We start from the raw sequence: 15,267 nt of genomic DNA on the forward strand, positions 1-15,267 counted from the left end.
GGCCTCTCCCGTTGCGGAGCACAGGCTCCGGACGCGCAGGCTCAGCGGCCATGGCTCACGGGCCCAGCCGCTCCGCAGCATGTGGGATCCTCCCAGACCGGGGCGCGAACCCGGTTCCCCTGCATCGGCAGGCGGACGCTCAACCACTGCGCCACCAGGAAAGCCCCATGTCCTTGTTTTTATCTTAGTTTTGGGCTTCTCTAATTACTCCTCAGTGAGTCTGCATCTTGGAATGTTTCAGCTATAATCCACTGTTACTATACTAGAGCAATGTTGGTGTGGTGGTATGGTATGAGGGAAGGAACAAGTTCTATAATCTTATAATTAAATCTGAGTGTTTCCAAAGGCCTGTGTCTCTGAGCTGTGACCTTTACAAGTGTTTATTTGAATAGTTTTTTCTTCTTCCCATTTATGTGAGACAGGAAAACTAAATGGGGCTGGTTTGGGATAAATGTTCTTCCCCAGGTGGGATAAGACTATAGTTATGTCTTTTCTTATGGATTAGCTCATATTTATAGAGACTATTCTGTGCATATTTCAAAATGCTTAGTGTTGTAATGGAATAATGGCCTCCCAAAGATATCAGGTCTTAATTCATGGAATCTGTAAATGTTATCTTATAAGGAAAAGGGCTTTTTGCAGATATGACTAAGTTAATATATTGACATCAAGAAGATTATCATGGATTTTCCAGATGGGTCTTAAATTCAATTATATGTGTCATTATAAGAGAGGCATATAAAAGAGGAGGCAATGTGGCCACAGAAGCAGAGATTGGAATGACGTGGTCACAGTTAAGGAATGTAGCAGCTACCAGAAGCTGGAAGAGGGAAGAAATGGATTCTCCCCTCATGTCTCCTGAAGGAGCATGGCCCAGGTAACCCTTTAATTTTAGGTCAGTGAAATTGATTTTCAGCTTCAGTACTTCAGAATTGCAAGAGAGTAAATTTCAACGGTTTTAAGCCATCACATTTGTAATGATTTGTTACAGCAGCCCTAAGGACCTACTTTTCCCACTCCCACTCCTAACACCAGGAGGAAATTTTTCTTGACTCTTTATTGTGAGAACTTGTGTGTATTTCTGTAGGTAAAGCCCACAGAATTTTGGGATTCCCTTAAAACTGTAGCACTGGGAGTTTCTCACACTGGTTCCATACTCAGTCTCTAGCAGTTCAGCAGTATTATGATTAAAGGGGACCTACCATTTTATGGCTCCTGTAACTTTTTTCTCCAGATAAGCAGATCTTTGCTGTGACTACGTGGGTTCACCTGTGTTTCTAGACTTTGGAGTGGTGATTTGCCCTGTAAGCTCTAGTCCATGTTGAGTCCAAAAAGATACATCGGTTTTCACGGTTTTTGTTGTTGTTGTTGTGCATATTAAAGGTTTGATTTCAATATTCTTTATGTGTTAGGACTGAAACCAGAAGTCCTGTTAGATATATATTTTAAATTGTAATTGAAGTAAGTAATGAGGTAAAAGCAAAAATGGTAACATTCATAACATAGAAAAAATTTTAGTAATAGATTGTCTGAATTCAATCTAAAGCAAAAGGAATGGAGCTGAGAAATTATTTATTTTGTGAAAATAATATGCTTTATAATTACATACTTATTTAATTTACAAATTTTATCAAATTTCAGTTGAGTAAATTACCTTCCTTTTGCCATTTGAGAATCTACTGTTTGATTTTAAAACTCTGAGTTTTACATTTCTCCTGAAATTGTTTTGTAAGTTTATTGATATTATTGAGTTATCTTAGCTGATACTGTATAATTAAAATATGGGTTTGCACTCTAAGCATTTTATGTGTGATTGCACTGTGTGATGCTCTTCTATAAGCTGTGTCTGTGAAGAAAGCATTTAAATATTTGAAAATTTCAAGTTTTATTTCTGCAGAGAGAATATAAAAGTTAAAAATAAGAAAATAATGGAGTGAATCTGTCTTTAATGAGCTTGTTTTTATTTTGTATATTTATCTTTCAGAATCAATTAATACTGAGATGCAAACTGTTAGCAAAATAGTAAACACATTTCATTTGCAAAGTGATCTCCATTAATACTAGTCAAAATGTATTATAAATTGCATTTAGTACAAGCCTTTTCTATTTTAATGATCAAGTTAATATTTCATATTATTTTGATATTTACTTTGGCAATGATATAATGTTATTCTTGTCACAAGTAAGGACACCAGTGGACAAAAATCATTCTACTTTCACTGATAAATTATAAAGATTTGTTTCATCAAAACTATAAAATGTTTTACTCAACCAGTGTGGTATCTTGATTACATAACCCTTTGCTGAGTTTTGACATATGAATGTACCTGTTGAAGTGTACACTTCATATGTTTACAGATTGTTGCATGGTGATTGTACCATAACCAAATAGTTATTCTCTGTAGTTTTTTTTTTTGCTTTTTTTTTAACTTTGTTCTAGTGACAGGAAATTTCCTAGGTGCTAGTGTTGCAAAGAGCAATAAGATACTTGTCAGCTTGAGGCACACTAGAGTAGTAGATACACTCATTAACAGATCTTTCATATAATATATTCAGTGCTATGAATGACAATGCAAAGGGCAAAGTGAGAAGTACTATGGAGAGGCACTTAGCTTTGTGACTATTAGAGAAGGCTCATAGAGGTCATTCAATGTCAGTTGAAACCAGAGGGATGAACAGTGTGTTAGTTTCCTAGAGCTGCCGTAACAATTTGCCACAAACTAGATGACTTCAAACAACACAAGTTTGTCCTCTCACAGTTCTGGAGGCTAGAAGTCTGAAACGAGAGTGTCAGCAGCACTATATTCTTTCTGAAGTTTCCAGGGAAGAATCCTTCCTTTCCTCTTCTTAGCTTCTGGTGGTTTGCTAACAAACAGTCCTTGGCATTCCTTGCCTCATAGCTACATTGTTACAATTTTTGCCTCCATCTTCACAAGACCGTCTTTTCTCTGTATGATTCTATTCTTCGCATTCACATATCCTTCTCCTTTATCTTACAGACATCAGTCATTGGATTTATGGTCCACTCTTATCAAGTATGATCTCCTCATAACTTGATTACATCTGCAAAGATCCTATTCCAAATAATGCCACGTTTGCACATTTAGGATGGTTTGAATTTTGGGGGAGAATTATTCAACCCAGTACAGTTCTTCCATTGTTCCCTCCAAATTTTCATTATTTCTATATTCAAAATATATTCATACTATTCCATCGTCACCAAGTCTTAAGTTCAAAATACCATCTCAATTAATTCAAAAGTCTCAAATTGTATATCTTCTAAATAATTTAAGTCAGATATGGGTGAAGCTCTGATATGGTCCATTGTGGGGGAAAATTGTTTTCTACCCATGGACCTGCCAACCTAGAAAAAAGTTATCTGCTTTCGAATTATAATGGGGGATCTGTACAGGGTAGATATTCCTACCTTAAAACGGATAAATAGGAAGGAAAAACAGGTCAAGTGTCTCAAGGAAGTCCTAAACTCAGTATAGCAATTTCTGTTAGGTGCCAAGACCAGAGAATAACACTCTGTGGCTCAATGCTTGGTCTTCTTACCACACTAGGGCAGTGGGTCCACCCTCTTGACCCTATCCAGTGGTAGTCCTACTTACTCAAATATTTTCATAAAGATTAATTTTTTACAAGTCAGATTTATTATAATATTGATTCCTTATTTCCATTTTATATGCTAGAAATTGGCAATAGGCAGCTCTAGGAACCTTGCAAGAAGACTATTTTTCTCACGTTGCTTATTTTGTAATTATTTTCTCCTTTCCTGAATTAAGGTCTGTGATGTGAAATTTTGTTATATGTATTATAAGAGAAAAACATTCTATTGTCAAATAGATGTAGAAAATGTGGAATAATAATAAACTAATCTACCTTCTCTTCCCTTGGCCTTTGTGTATGGCAAACAACAAATCAGTTTTACAAGAAGTATTTTCTTTATAAAGCTACTTTAAAAATCACATACATCACTGTTTTGTGAGATATTATTTTTAACCATTTTCTTGTTTCCAACATGATTATATCTGATTTATATTAATATATGTATCATAAAATGGAAAATATCAAATTACAATTGTTAAACAGTACATTTTTTCTTTTTGCAAAATTGTAATCACTAAAAAGTTTTATCCACAATTAAATTGTCTTCAGTCTATTTTTACTAACTATGCAATGCATACTGACTTATAGATAATTTATTATGTGCTAAGTATTGTTAAAATAAAAAAAGAGACCAAACTTGAAAATTCCCTGAGAAGACAAAACCAATTTAGCCATAAAAACAAAGCTTAATTACTAACTTGACCTGACTCATTTCTTGTTTCTGCTTCTGCAAACCATAAGCAAGACTTAAACTTTTTCTCAAGCTTGATAAGAGGTAACAACTAACCAATTCCCTATCACTTAAATTCTAATATTATAACCAATCACTGAAGAATAATCAGTCACTGTCTGTCTTCTCACTAAACTGCTTTATAACAATTGCCTCTGAGCCTCACTCTAATGTTTTGATTTGAGTGTGCTTGGTTTGCAAACTATCTTTTTGCTGTGTGCACAACAAACTTTTACTAATTACTACTTCAGTGATTCAATGGTTTTACTTCTGTTATCTCTGAGCTTTTGACAGTATACTTATGAATTATTTTAATTCTCATAGGATCCTCTTGATAAGTCATACACGGGAATGTGGTGTTGTTACTCCATAACCAGCTTGTTATTGTTACTTTTAATTTTTTTTTTTTTTTTTTTTGCGGTACGTGGGCCTCTCACTGTTGTGGCCTCTCCCGTTGTGGAGCGCAGGCTCAGCTGCCATGGCTCACGGACCCAGCCGCTCCGCGCCATGTGGGATCTTCCCGGACCGGGGCACGAACCCGTGTCCCCTGCATCAGCAGGTGGACTCTCAACCACTGCGCCACCGGGGAAGCCTGTTATTTTTTAAGGTAAGACCTATTAACAATAATAGTAAATCAGGGGGTTGGCATAGAGATATTAAAAAGGTCTACACTGGATAATATTCCTAAACTATATCTCCTTTATAAAGAAACAAAATCTCCTACATAAAGTAAGAATAAAATAAATTATTGATTAATATGTTAAAATAGTGAATGGTTTCCTTAAATTCTCTTCCTGATCTTTTGTTGTTAGGAATGCAAGAGATTTCTGTGTATGGTTTTTATATCCTGCAACTTTACCAAATTCATTAATGAGCTCTAGTAATTTTCTGGTAGCATCTTCAGGATTTTCTATGTATAGTATTATGTCATCTGCAAATAGTGACAGTTTTACTACTTTTCCAGTTTGGATCATTTTATTTCTTTTTCTTCTCTGATTGCTGTGGCTAGGACTTCCAAAACTATGTTGGATAATACTGGCAAGAATGGACAACCTTGTCTTCTTGTTCCTGATCTTAGAGGAAATGCTCTCAGCTTTTCACCACAGAGACTGATGTTTGCTCTGGGTTTATCGACTATGGCTTTATTATGCTGTGGTAGGTTCCCTCTATGCCCACCCTCTGGAGAATTTTTATCAAATGGGTTTTGAATTCTGTCAAAAGCTTTTTCTGCATCTATTGAGATGATCATGTGGTTTTATTCTTCAAATTATTGATGTGATATATCACACTCATTGATTTATGGATAATGAAAAATCATTTCATCCCTGGGATAAATCCCACCTGATCATAGTGTATGATCCCTTTAATGTGTTCTTTAATGTGTTGCTGGATTCTGTTTGCTAGTATTTTGTTGAGGATTTTTGTGTCTGTGTTCATCAGTGATATTGGCCTGTAATTTTCTTTTTTTGTGTGCTATCTATCTTTGTCTGGTTTTGGTATCAGGGTGATGATGGCCTCATAGAATGAGCTTGAGAGTCTTCCTTCCTCTGCAATTTTTTGAAAGAGGAGTTTGAGAAGAAAAGGTTTCCTGTAGTTGATTTCTAATCTCATAGCATTGTGGTCAGAAAAGATGCTTGATATTATTTCAATTTTCTTAAATTCACCAAAAGAAATTAAGAAAATACCATTTACCACTGCATCAAAAAGAATAAAATACCTGGGAATAACCCTATCTAAGGAGGCAAAAGACCTGCACAGAGAAAACTACAAGATACTGAGAGATACAGATGTAGAGAACGGACTTGTACACACAAGGGAAGGGGAGGGTGGGATGAACTGAGAGAGTAACACTGAAATATATACACTACCATGTGTAAAAAAGATAGCTAGTGGGAAGCTGCTGTATAGCACAGGGAGGTCAGCTCGGTGCTCTGTGATGAACTAGAGGGGTGGGGTGGGGTGGGGGGGAGGCTCGAGGGAGGGGATATATGCATAAATATAGCTGATTCACTTTGTTCTAGAGCAGAAACTAACCCAATATTGTAAAACAACAATTATACTCCAATAAAAAGAAAAAATATACTGATGAAAAAAATCACAGATGACACAAACAGAGGGAGAGATATACCATGTTCTTGGACTGGAAGAATCAATATTGTCCAAATGACTATACTGCCCAAAGCAATCTACAGATTCAATTCAATCCCTATCAAATTACCAATAGCATTTTTCAACAGAATTAGAACAAAAAATTTTTAAATTTGTACAGAAACACAAAAGACCCCGAACAGGCAAAGCAATCTTGAGAAACAAAAACGGAGCTGGAGGAATCAGGCTCCCTGACTTCAAACTATACCACAAAGCTACAGTCATCAAAGCAGTATGGTACTGGCACAAAAAGAGAAATATAGATCAATGGAACAGGATAGCAAGTCCAGAGATATATCCAAGCACCTATGGTCACCTAATCTACTACAAAGGAGGCAAGAATATGCAATGGAGAAAGGACACCCTCTTTAATAAGTGGTGCTGGGAAAACAGGACAGCTACATGTAAAAGAATGAAATTAGAACACTCCCTAACAAACACCATACACAAAAATAAACTCAATGGATTAAAGACCTAAATGTAAGGCCGGATACTATAAAACTCTTAGAGGAAAACATAGGCAGAACATTTTCTGACATAAATTGCAGCAAGATCTTTTTTGACCCACTTCTTAGAGTAATGAAAATAAAAACAAAAATAAACAAATGGGACCTAATTAAAAGATTTTGCATGGGGACTTCCCTGGTGGTCCAGTGGTTAAGACTCTGCACTTCCACTGCAGGAGGCACGAGTTCAATCCATGGTCAGGGAACTAAATTCCTGTATGCCGTGCAGCACAGCCAAAAATCCCAAAACACAAAAAAACTTTTGCATAGTAAAGGAAACCATAAACTAAATGAAAAGACACCGAACTGGAGAAAATATTTGCGAACGAAGTGACAGACAAGGGACTAATCTCCAAAATATACAAACAGCTCATGCAGCTCTCTCTCTCTCTATATATATATATATAAACCTAATCAAAAAATGGGTGGAAACTCTAAACAGACATTTCTCCAAAGAAGACATACAGATGGACAAAAAGCAAATGAAAAGATACTTAACATCACTAATTATTAGAGAAATACAAATCAAAACTACAAAGCAGTATCACCTCACACTGGTCAGAATGGCCATCATCAAAAAATCTACAAACAATAAGCGCTAGGGAGGGTGTGGAGAAAAGGGAACCCTCCTCCACTGTTGGTGGGAACGTAAATTGGTAGAGCCACTATGGAGAACAGTATGAGTTTGCTTAAGAAACTAAAAATAGAGATACCATATGATCCAGCAATCCCACTCCTGGGCATATATCAGAGAAAACCATAATTCGAAAAGATACATTACATCCCAATGTTCAGAGCGCTATGGAGAACAGTATGGAGGTTCCTTAAAAAACTAAAAATAGAGCTACCATTTGATCCAGCAATCCCACTCCTGGGCATATATCAGAGAAAACCATAATTCGAAAAGATACATTACACCCCAATGTTCATTGCAGCACTGTGTACAATAGCCAGGACATGGAAGCAACCTAAACATCCATCAGCAGAGGAATGGATAAAGAAGATGTGGTACATATATACAATGGCATATTACTCAGCCATAAAAGAAGCATGAAATAATATCATTTGCAGTGAGATGAATGGGCCTAGAAATTGTCATACTGAGTGAAGTAAGACAGAGAAAGACAAATATCATATCACATACCTGAGGATTCTAAAAAAAAATGGTACAAATGAACTTGGACAGAACAAAACAGAAATAGAGTCACAGATGCAGAAAACAAATTCATGGTTATTGGGGGTAGGGGGGGATAAATTGGGAGACTGACATATACACACTACTATATATATAATAGATAAGGACTTACTGTATAGCACAGGGAACTCATCTTAATACTCTCGAATGACCTGTACAGGAAAAGATTCTAAAAAGGAGTAGATATATGTATATGTAAAACTGATTCACTCTGCTATACAGCAAAAACTAATACAACATTCTAAATCAACTACACTGCAATAGAAGTTTTTTTAAAATCACAAGTATGATAATGGCAAAGTGTTATACTTTTAATAAATGATTAGGAACCGTAAAAAAAAAACATTATGGAACACAGTTTGAGGTCAATTTCAGTTCAAATAAACAGGAACAACACACATACTCTACTCACAAAAAAAAAAAAGATAGTGAATGGTTACATGAAGTCAAAGCAATGATATTTCCTAATTAATTCAGCTGCAGTTAAGAAATCTCCCAAACCTTCATTTCATTATTCTAATTTATTTATTTTTCCAAATAAATTTACTATTTAAAGTTTTACTCCATTCGAGTGAGAAAGGGAGGAAAGGGGGGAGAGAAAGAGACAGAAAGTTCGATTAGCTTTCAAGTCTACCAAATATTGCTTAAAAGAATCATAAATATTAGTACTAAAGTATCCTATTAATGCATCCCTCTGTTTTCACAACCTTGCAACTTTAGTCTAATCAAATTTTAATGATAAGGTATAAGATATAGCCTGATCTAAGTTCTGCCTTACTTTCCTTGTTTTATTTAGTCCTGGATGAAAATTATTCTCACTTTAAAAATGTTTCTTAGTATTCTGTTTTGAAGATATTTAACCACTTTTCTTCTCATGATGGACTGACAATTAAATAGATTAATGTAGACACTTGGTGCCCAGGGGTCTTGATTTTATATCAATTAAAGGAATTTGGGATAGAGAATAGAAAAGATAGAGGAAACACAAATCAATGGTGAAGATAAAACAGGCTAGTGGGAGGCACAAGGATGTGAGATTTCAGATGTTTCATGTTAAAGTAATAGTACTCCTCATATCTTAAGCTAAGTTGTTGTAATTTAAAATGTGTCCTTCCCCCCCACAAATGTTGGAGTCCTAATCCCCAGTGCTTCAGAGTGTGACCTTATTTGGAGATAGTTTTTAGAGAGGTAATTAAGTTAATATGTGGTGGATAGGGTAAGCCCTAATCTAATATGGGTGGTGTCCTTATGAAAAGGAAAATAATTTGGACAGAGATAGACAAGTACAGAGAGAAAATAATGTGAAAAGACACAGAGAGACAATGGCCATCTTTAAGGTAGGGAGAGAGGCCCTTAGAAGTTACTAACCCTGTTGACACCTTAATCTTGAACTTCCAGGCTCCAGAACTTTGAGACAATAAACTTCAGTTGTTCAAGCCACCCAGTTCCTGATATTTTGTTATGGCAGCTCTAGCAAACTATTACACAAGTGATCCATCTTTCAGACAGACAAGAAAGAAAATTTCCTTTTGAGGCTACTTTACTTTTTTTTCCTTTTTACAGGGACACAGGGTAAACAAAGCACACTTAGTCTCTATGGTCAGCTGATTAGTGACTTACAAGCTCTGTTGTCATCAGAGTCCTTTACAAATTACATCATAACATCCAACACAGAATTAATTAAACAAAGATAACAGCCAAAGTCATGGTATGAAAAAAGTTTAAACCAAAGATGATACGTTTTTATTACCAAATTTCTTCTAATTATGTTTATTGTGAGAACTAAAATGAGTTAATTCATGTAATATGATTAGAATAAGTGGCCAAAACATAGTAAGTGCAATGTAGGCATTTGCTATTAGTTGTTACCTAATTGGAATCCTGAATTTACTTACACTAATGTATTGGTCAGAGCAATCGAACTAAAATTTGAAATTATTGTGGAGATGAAGATGGTAGAGTGGGAAGATGCAAAACTCACCTCCTCCTACAAAAACATCAAAAATATATCTACATGTGGAATGATCCTCACTGAAAACTAACTGGAGACTGGCAGGAAGACTCCTGTACAGCCAAGGCTGTAAGAAAGATCCACACAGGATTAGGTAAGGAAGGGAAGAGAACTGATCAGATTAGGACCTGTGCACCTGGGAGGGGACTCAGAAGAGGAGGGAGGTTACACAAGAGGAGATCTCCCCTAGAGAGTGATTGGCTCAAGTCACATACTGGGTGCCCCAGGGCTGGGGTCTGACACCTGGAAAACAAGTCCCCTTGGCTGGTTGGAGGACTGGTGGGACTAAGAGGACAGATGTGGGAAGCCTGGACTCTGCTCATGAGAGTGCACACATGCTTGCTTACTTCTGAAACAGGGTGGAGAGAGTGGATTGAAACTGCACAGGATGCAGGCTGGTTTCCTAAGACCACCCTGGCATGCACCCCAGCTGGAGATGAGTGCCCACTCATGCCCCACCTGCTCATGACGTAGGTTCACACTGGGGCAAGGGCTGCCACTGCTGCGGGGAAAGCTCAGCTGTGAGGGACAAAGGCAGCTCAGACCAGGAGCTGCATCTGAACAGGGCAAGGGCAGCAATTACTGGTGCTTACTCAGGCAGTGCATCAGAAGTGCTCCAGGTCTCTGACTGTGGCTGGGACTACCCTCAGCCTTCTCAACAATCCATGCTAAGCACCTGCACCAGCCCCACTTACTCCACAGCACAGCTCCACACTAGAGTGAGGGATACAGTGGCCAAGAGGAGAGCTCAGCTGTTAGGGACAAAGGCAGCACAGACCCAGAGAAGAGAGAAAAAAGGGGTAGAAGATGTATTTGATAAAATTATTGCTGGAAACTTCCCAAACGTGAAGAAGGAAACATACTCAGGTGTGGGAAGCACAGAGGATCCCAAACAAGATGAACCCAAACAGATCCTCACCAAGAAATACCATAATTAAAATGGCAAAAGTTAAAGAATTTTAAAGGCAGCAAGAGAAAAACTGTTATATACAAGGGAGTCCCCCAAAGGTTATCAGCTGATTTATCTGCAGAAACTTCTCAGGCCAGAATGGAGTGGCTTGATATATTCAAAGGGCTTAAAGGAAAAAACCTGCAACCTAGGATACTACACCCAGCAAGATTATCATTTAGAACTGAAGGAGAGAAAGAAATTCTGAGACAAGCAAAAGCTAAAAGAGTTCATGAATACTAAACCTACCCTAAAAGAACTGTTACAGGGTCTTCTCTGACTGGAAATGAAAAGGCTATAATAAGAAGTAATTATATACAGGAAATAAAATCCCACTAGTAAAGGCAAATATATAGTAAAGGCTGAGGATCAGCCAGTTAAATAGCACAAAGAATAAAACGCAAAAATTTGTAAAATCATCTACAATAATCAGTAAAGAGATGAAGATATGACATTAAAAACACAAAATGTGGAAGATGGGAGTTAAAAATGTAAATCTTTTAGAATGTGTTTGAACTGAAAGGATTACCTGATTAAAACACATAGTTATAGATCAACATATATGAATCCCATGGTAACCACAAATCAAAAACCTACAATACATACACAAAAACTAGAGAGTAAGGAACACAAATATACTACTAAAAATTATCAAACCAAAAGGAAGAAACTAGAAAAAGAATTAAAAAACAGAACTACAAAAAAAGAACCAGAAAACAAGTTTAAAAAAAAATGACAATAAGTACACACCTATCAATAATCACTTTAAATGTCAGTGGGCTAAATTTTTTTCAATGGACAAAAGGTGGTTATTGGAAAAAAAAAATAGGACCCATCTATAATGCTGCTTACAAGAGACTTACTTCAGAGCTAAAGATACACACAGACTGAAAGTTGAGCAGGTGGAAAAAGATATTTCATGTAAACAGAAACAACAAAAAGCATGGTAGCAATACTCATATCAGACCAAGTAGACTTTAAAACAGAGGCTATAACAAAAGACAAGAATATTACATAATGATAAAAGGATCAATATGAGGGTATAACACTCTTATATATGAGCCTAATACAGGAACACCTAACTAAAAGCAAATATTAACCAACATAAAGGGAGAAACTGACAATATTAGCAGGCGATTTCAGTACACCACATACATCAATGGACAGATCATCCAGATAGAAAATCAATAAGGAAACAGTGGTCTTAAATGACACATTAGACCAGTTGGACTTAATACATACCTATAGGAAATTCCATACAAAAACAGCAGAATAAACATTCTTTTCAAGCATGCATGGAATGTTCTCCAGGATAGACAACATGTGGGCCAAAAAACAAGTTTTAACAAATTTAACTGGATAGAAATTATATCAAAGCATCCTTTCTGACCAAAATGATATAAAAATGGAAATCAGTTACAGGAAGAAAAATGGGAAAAGAACATACACATGGAGACTAAACAGTATGCTACTAAAAAACCAATGGGTCAATGAAGAATTCATTGAGGAAATCAGAAAATACCTTGAGACAAATGAAAATGGAAATACAACTTTCCAAAATTCATGTGATACAGCAAAAGCAGTTCTAAGATGGAAGTTTATAGTGACACAGGCCTACCTCAAGAAACAAGAAAACACGTCATAAAAACAAGATGAAGTACCATCTAAACGAATCAGAAAAAGAAGAATAAAGTCCAAAGTCAGCAGAGAAAAGGAAATAATAAAGATCTGAAGGGAAATGAATAAAATAGAGACAAAAAAAAAAAAAAAAGAAATGATCAGTAAAACAAAGCTGATTTTTTTTTTAAGATAAACAAAATTGAGAAAAATTTAGCCAGACTCATCAGGAGAAAAGAGTGAGGACTCACATAAACAAAATAAGAAATGAAAGAGGAGAAATAACAACCAATATCAGAGACACAAAATAAAATCATGAGAGAATACTATGAACAGTTATATGCCAACAAATTGGACAAACTAGAAGAAATGGACAAATTTCTAGAAATATACAATCTTCCAAGACTCTATCAGGAAGAAATAGACAATGTAAACAGACCGATCACTAGTAGTGAAATTGAATTTGTAATAAAAAAACAAAAACAAAAACAAAACTTCCCAGTAAACAGAAGTCCAGGACTGGATGTCTTCACAGGGGACTTCTACCAAATATATAAAGAAAAGCTAATACCTATCTGTCTCAAACTATTCTAAAAAATTAAAAAGGATGGAATACTCCCAAATTCATTCTACAAGGTCACCATCACTCTGATATCAAAGCCAAAGAAAGACACTACAAAAAAGAAAATTATAGGCAAATATATCTGATGAATATAAATGCAAAAATTCTCAACACAATATTAGAAAAACAAATTCAATAATATATAAAAAGGATACATACGCCATGATGAAGTGGAGTTTATTCCAGGGTCACAAAGATGGTTCAATACTTGCAAATCAATTAATGTGATACACCACATTAACAAAAGGAAGGAGAATATTCACATGATCATCTCAATAGACAAAGGAAAAGCATTTGGGAAAATTCAACATCCATTCATGATAAAAACTCTCATCATAATTGGTATAGAGGAAACATGTCTCAACATAATAAAGACTATTTACAACAAACTCACGACTAACATATTTAATGGTGAAAAGCTGAAAACTTTTCCCCTAAAATCAGGAACAAGACAAGGATACCCACTCTTGCCACTTCTATTTAGTACTGGGAGTCCTAGCCATAGCAATCAGACAATAAAAAGAAATAAAAGGCAACCAAACTGGAAGGAAAGAAGTAAAATCCTATTTGCAGGTAGCATTATACTATATGTGGAAAACCCTAAAGTCTCTATCCAAAAACTATTAGAACTAATAAAGGAATTCAGTAAAGTCGCAGAATACAAAATTAATATACAGAAATCTGTAGCTTTTTTATACACTAATAATGAACTATCAAAAAGAGAAAGCAGAACAAAATCATGTTTAAAATTGGATCAAAAAGAATAAAATACCTAGGAATAAACTTAACCAAGGAGGAGAAAAACCTAAACTGAAAATTATGAAACACTGATGAAGGAAATTGAAGATGATACAAAGAAATGGAAAGATATCCTGTGTTCTTAGATTGGAAGAATTAATAGTTAAATGTGTCCATACTACACAAAGCAATCTACACATTTGATGCAATCCCTAACAAAATAACCATGACACTTTTCACCAAATTAGACCAAATAATCCTAAAATTTATATGGAATCAACCACAAAAGACCTCAAGTTTCCACAGCAATCTTGAGAAAAAAAGTACATAGCTCAAGTTATCATGCTCCCTGATTTCAGACTATACTACAAGTCTACAATAATCAAAACATCATGGCACTGGCACAAAAACAGACACACAGGTCAATGGAAGAGAACTGAGACCCAGAATTAAACGCACACATCTATGGTCAATTAATCTAATCTACAAAAGGAGCCAAGAATATACAGCAGGAAAAGAAAGTCTCTTCAATAAACAGTGCTGGGAAAACTGGTCAGTTACATGAAAAAGAATGAAATCAGAACATTTTCTCACACCACATACAAAAATAAAATGGATTAAAGACCTACCTAAATATAAGACCAGAAACTATAAAACTCCTAGGAGAGAACAAAGGCAGAACACTCTTTGACATAGATCAAAAAAATGTATATTGCAATGATTTATCTCCTAAGGCAAAAGAAACAAGAGCAAAAATAAACAAATGGGGACTAATTAAACTTAAAAGTTTTTGCACAGCAAAGGAAGATATTGACAAAATATCTGAATGGAAGAAAATATCTGTATATGATATGACAAATAAGGGATTAATATCTAAAATATATAAACATCTCATACAACTCATTATCAAAAAAACAATCAGAGGGCTCCAATCAAGATGGAAGAATAGGGGCTTCCCTGGTGGCGCAGTGGTTGGGAGTCCGCCTGCCGATGCAGGGGACACGGGTTCGTGCCCTGGTCCGGGAGGATCCCACGTGCCGTGGAGCAGCTGGGCCCGTGAGCCATGGCCGCTGAGCCTCCGCGTCCGGAGCCTGTGCTCTGCAGCGGGAGGGGCCACAACAGTGAGAGGCCCGCGTACC

This window comes from Physeter macrocephalus, chromosome 8 (assembly GCF_002837175.3).
Source record: "Physeter macrocephalus isolate SW-GA chromosome 8, ASM283717v5, whole genome shotgun sequence".
Taxonomy (NCBI): Eukaryota; Metazoa; Chordata; class Mammalia; order Artiodactyla; family Physeteridae; genus Physeter; species Physeter macrocephalus.